The sequence below is a fragment of the Phaseolus vulgaris genome, chromosome 10, assembly GCF_051622355.1.
Source record: "Phaseolus vulgaris cultivar YP4 chromosome 10, ASM5162235v1, whole genome shotgun sequence".
NCBI classification, from domain to species: domain Eukaryota; kingdom Viridiplantae; phylum Streptophyta; class Magnoliopsida; order Fabales; family Fabaceae; genus Phaseolus; species Phaseolus vulgaris.
In genome coordinates this window covers 36,123,154-36,129,169 of record NC_143507.1, presented here as the reverse complement: position 1 = coordinate 36,129,169, position 6,016 = coordinate 36,123,154, and the positions used below count along the sequence as shown (strand labels likewise).

The following is a 6,016-nucleotide window of genomic DNA, read 5'->3' as shown; positions in this document are numbered from 1 at the left end:
TCAAGTATTTTAAAACACTTATTTTAACAAAAACTATTAAATATTACATGATTTAAGTTTAGATAAGGCTTAAACAAGTTTCAACTTCTCCATATATAATTTGTTTTATTTTGAGTATTTAATAAATTTTTCTTTTATTGTGTACCTAATAAATTAAATACTTTTGTTTAAATTAAATTTCTCAAGGAAATATTTTTTGTATTTATTTTATTTTAAGTCATTGAAATATTTAAAAATTTGCTTTGGGTCTTTCAATATTTTTTACCATATAACAACTTATATGGTTTGCTTCGTGAGGTTATAAAAAAATTCATAATGTGTCTCTTTAACAATTTTAAATTTTTGTAAAAATAGGTTTGACAAATTTATAATAAAAAAACACAAAAATTGATCTAAATATTACTTTAGTTTTATTCAAATTTTATATTAATTAAAATATTGAACCATATTTTACTCTTAGATTTAAGTAACTTTTTAATAAAAAAAAGTATCTACCAAAAATAAATGACGATCCTTTTTAATATATGATCTCCTAGTAAAAGATAAAGACAGTGATTATTTAAAAAAATCAAAGAAACAAATATATACATATGAATCTTGTGATAAAATAACATAATAATTTAAAAAATATGGACACTCAATCATATATTCTCAGACAAACTTACATTTATTTTTATTTTTTTGATAAATTAATTATTCATGTGTGTGCTATTGTTGAAAGTGAGTAGAGTGTTATTTTCTTGAAACATGTGTGTTAGAGAGGGAAAGAAAGTAAATATGTTGTGCATAGAGTATGGAGCATAAGGTAAGAAGGATATGATGGTACCAAAATAATTGTGTTTATTCATATTCTATAATAATGTATTAAATATTTCCTATTTAATGTATGCATTTCATATTTTTATTAGAATTATTATTAATTTTATTTTAAAAAATAATATATTACACATTATTTACTATTTTTATATAATAATAATTATTATTAATAATTATTTTTTATAATAAAATTTAGTGATATCTATACCTATATATAAAGGGATTGCCCACTTAACTGCTCTTAATTTTTTTTCCTATTTTATTCTTATATTAATATTTAATTTTATTATTGTATTATGGTCATTGTGTCATTTCTTATTCCCTCTTAATTGCTCTCGATTTTTTTCCCATTGTATCCTTATATTAATATTTAATTTTATTATTGTATTATGGTCATTGTGCCTTTCTTATTTTTTTCTACAATATTTGGTATACGTAGTGGGGCGGTTTTGAATTGAAAGAGAGGTGGAAAAACGGTTTTGAATTGAAAGAGATGTGGAGGAACAATTATGAATTGAAGAGAGGTGGAGGAACGGTTATGAATTGAAAGAGAGGTGGAGGAGTGGTTATGAATTCACTACAAAAAATCATGTAAATAACGACAGTTTTAATATGACGGTTATTAAAAACTGTCATAATTATCAATATAATACGACACTTAAATAACCGTCATATTTCATATTCAAAATATGACATTTAAAACTGTCATTTTATAAAATATACAATGTTTTGATTTTTCATTTTTATTCCCTCCATCCTATTTACTTTATTTCCCTCCATTTTCATTTCCCACGCTTATTTAAAATTTTGATTTTCCAAATTCTCGTTCTATCCTCTAAAATTTTCTAAAACCCTTTTAAACCCTATTCCAACGCCAGTTTATAGAGGGCAGAACTCCTTCATCGTTGCGTGATGCTGGTTCCGGTCATAAGATGGAGCAATGAACCCTTCCAAATACTTCACAAAGCTCCTGTTGTCGACAACGATCAAAGCCCGCTCAAACTGTCTCGTTTCTAATGCGTTGATTTTGATGTAGGTGGAGATCTGCATCGGACCTTCTGGAGGGTTTTGCGGTGGGTGGTGGCGATGGACTCTATCGAGGACGGCGTCGACGACAATGTTGGCGAGACGCTTTTGTTTGTTGAGAGGGATGTTAGGCTTGTCGAAGTAGCGGAGGAGGTCATCAGGATCGGCGTCGTCGAGGGACTGCAGAGAGGGTTTAAATTTATTGGAGCCGCAGTTGCACTCATCTTCTCTTGTAATTCAATCCCTAACTTCTCAATTAGATTTGTGTTTGGAATAGTTACATGATGTCTTTCGAGTTTCAATTTTTTAGGAACTTTTGTTGTCCTATGCTTAATTTGATCCTTGCATGAAAAAGAAAAAAGGTAAACAATATATGTTATGATTGGTTGATTCAGTTGTTTTTTTGTAGTTTATGTGGTTCAATTGTTTTGTTGGATTCAATTGCGTAGCTTCAAATCGTAGATTTAGTTTCTCATAGATATAGGTTGATGTTGATACTGGATAGTTTTTGGTTATTCATTGCTTTGTTTGGGTTTCGATGGACAAAATTAGTTTGTTGAAATTTCTTCACTCTGTTTTGATTCTTGAAATTGCTTGGCAGAAGAGCTTGAATAGCTGTGTATTTAAACATAGAAAGAGGGATAGTGAGAATTTTTGTTAGCTCTTCATTCTCTGATTTATCTTACTAAGAGTTGTTTGAAATGATAGAGGAAGGTATGGGAGCTGCCTATGGCACAACAAAGAGTGGTGTGGGCATGGCTTCGACGGAGCATATTCTCTCTATATTAATTGTATCTTGCTGCACTCATTCTCCTTTTATCAATTATAGATGTGTGAACTGAGATATTCAGAAGTGACAAATATATACTCTAGAATTGTGGATTGCAACTTAATGTTATTGAATTGATTTGCGCGTTATCCCTTTTTCCAACTTGTAAATGTAATTTATTACTAATCATTGATTGTGTTTATCTTTTATTAAAAATATTTTGTTCTAGAATGTAGATTTATAATTTTACTCCTCTGTTAAATTTCTGCTCTATGCACGCAGTTTCTAGGAGTTTGAGATTTATTGGAAGAACTTGAGAGAGGTGAAAAGGGAATTGGAGATGAACCGTTAGCTATGGAATGGATGATGTTGATGATATATACATGCAGTCTGCTTCTACACTTCAAAGCCAAGTTACTTACTTTTCTCTACCTTGCTGCTTGTATGAGCAGTTTCATTAATTTTATTTCATCTACCTTTTTATAATGAAGGGCTTGTACTATAACTCTAAAAAATGTTAAAGAGGGACAAAATTAAACTCTTGAACAATTTTAATGATTTTCTTAATATTTAAGATGTTAAAAGCATTAAAAAATATTTCTACTTTTCAAGTTCATTAGCATGCAATATTTCAGCTTTAGCAGTAGCATACAAAGACGAAGATGAATAATCAAACAAAAAGAAATAAACGGTACACTATATACCTTAAGATGTAATCACAACTTTTCTTAAACTTATCTTATCACTCTCTATCATTTATTTTTCTTTCTACATAGAGGTTATATTTTCAGTAGGATAAAGTGTAAAAATCTTAAGTCAATTAAAATATGTATATTATTAAATTTTATTTTATAAATTGATTTTGTGTTACTCAAGGTTTAAGTTACAAGATTAATGTTTCATTGTTTTTCTCTTTTTTTATTGTAATTTCTATTATAATATAATTTAAAGAATAATCTCCTTGGCATTGTGACTGAAGTCAATTATTCACGATTTAGAATTGTTGCATGGTTATTTCTTGGTGTGAGTGAGTCCACCGTCGAATTGGTTTTCATTTTTCTCTATATATTTGCCAAATTTAATACTTGTGGGGCCATTTGTTTTTTTTGGGTTTAGAACAATTCCATTTCAGTCTATGATGTTTTGATGCGACACTCAATCTTGAAATAATACATATAGGGTCCACGTTTTTATTGCACATAAATTACTATTTAGTGTCTATTTGTAAATTGAAATTTTAAGTGAAAATATGAATTTTGTTTCACATTAATAAAAATTATAGGTTACGAATATACAAGTGTGCATGTCATTATTCATTTAGGTACTGTATGACCATCTACAATTGTGTTAAAATTGTTATTTGATTTTTCTTTGTAAGTTGAAATTGGTGAATTGTAAATCTGGATTGTTTTGACTATTTGTATACTATGAGCTATTAATATATTTAAATATTTATTTGTGTCTTTTATTTGATAATTATAAACATACAAATTCATTAACTAAAAATTATTTATTTCAGGTATCAATTATGAAGATGGTGCTCCATCACCTAATCAAGTAATAGGATCAAGTGCTGGAAGCAAAACTGATTAGGGATGTGTGTTTTAATTTTAAACTTAATTAGGGATGTATGAACTTTTTATGTGTTTTAATTTTCAATTACATATAAACTTTTGAACATTATTATGTGTGTTTTAATTTTAATGAAATGAATAGATGATTATAACTTTATACAATATTTTATTTTATTATGAAAAAGTGGTAGTTAAATTTTATAATTGTATAAAACAGCTTATAAAAAAATTATAAAAATGTGGTGGTTAAATTTTATTTATTCAGAATTAAAATTACGTCAGTTAAAAACGTCACTACTTATGTATATTATGACGCCAGAATCTTATTTAATGAATGTAAATTGCGACAGTCATAACTAACACTACTTACGTATATTATAGTGTCAGAATCTTCTTCAATGAATGTAAATTGCGACAGTTATAACTGACACTACTTACATATAAAAAATGTCACTATTTACACTATGTTTAAAGTGACGGGTGTTGCGGCGGGTAGAGTAAAACCGCCACATTAAACTTTGTGGCGGCCAGTTCTATGGCGGTTTGGGAAACCCCACAAGCGTATATTGTGGCGGTTATAACCGCCAGTTTATACGAAAATAACCGTCACAAATATATACTTTTTTTTGTAGTGATTGAAAGAGATAATTTATTTTGAAAATTAATTGGATAATGAGAGAGTGTCTGTTGTATGAGAGAGAAATAAATTTAATAAGATATTTGAAATAAATGGAGCAACCGTTTGAATTAAAAGAGATAATTTATTTTGAAAATTAATTGCATAATGAGAGGGAGTGTCTGTTGTATGAGAGAGAAATAAATATTAGGAAATGTGAGTAGTGACCAAACGTGAACAATTTGATTACTACTTAGCGGTTACCACTTTCTTCAGTAGTTTTCACTGTCACCATTTACATCCACTTTCTTACGAAGGAGTAGTTTTCACCAGTTACATCCACTCCCTTATAAGGAGTAGTTGAGCGGTTACCACTTTCTTCCATTCCCTTATAAGGAGTAGTTTTCACCAATTGCATCCAAAGAAAAAAAATGCTCATAAATTTTGACACATTTTGAACTCTCTTCCTTCACGCTCCATGTTCTTCTCCTACTCTCACCCATCTTAGTCCCTCTTCAATCACCACTGTACAACAACAACCTCCATTGCTTCCTCCTTCTCGCACTTCCCAAAGCGTTCGAAGCAGAGACGTGTCTCATTGTTATAGGATTTGAACATTTTTGTTTCTATTGCTTTCTTAATTTTTTTTATATTTTTGTATGAATCCTAAGTCAGCTTTACGGGCAAAGTTTTTATGTCTACTGATGCTTTGATCTATTAGATATTACATAAGTTGGAAGTTTGGTAATTTGTATTTAGTTTATTATTTTATTTTTTTCAACTTCTTTGCCATGAAAGATGTGGATTCAATTGATATGGTGATAGATTCTACAACTTCCAACATACAATCATTTGCATTATGTTTTGACATTGTTTGCTGGTCCATTTTTTTTAAACCTTCATTTTAATCTTGATAACTTTACAAAGTTCAAGATTACATCCAAGTTAAATCAAAATTTAATATTCACAAACAATAAAATGAAAATATAAAAAAATTAACATAAAATCTTAATAAAACTATTATCAATGGTGCATTTAGATAATTTACATATCTTCTCATATAATTTAATATTTATTAAAATTATATGAATATATAAATAGTAAACATGAAAAATGCGGATACACAGCCCGCTAGTTTTGATAATATGCTTTAGGTCTTTCAATTGAATCTATTTTTATTTTTTTAAATTGTTATTCACAAATATTAATTTAAAA

At 28.4% G+C, this 6,016-nt stretch overlaps 1 long non-coding RNA gene across 1 annotated transcript; it reads left to right on the top strand.

Annotated features, from left to right (window-relative positions):
* Positions 1–1,681: 1,681 nt before the first annotated feature.
* On the top strand, positions 1,682–3,160 carry LOC150024759 (uncharacterized). Its single transcript, XR_016516417.1, has 2 exons — positions 1,682–2,074; positions 2,894–3,160. It is a non-coding gene; the product is annotated as an uncharacterized LOC150024759 (long non-coding RNA).
* The last annotated feature ends 2,856 nt before the right edge of the window (positions 3,161–6,016 follow it).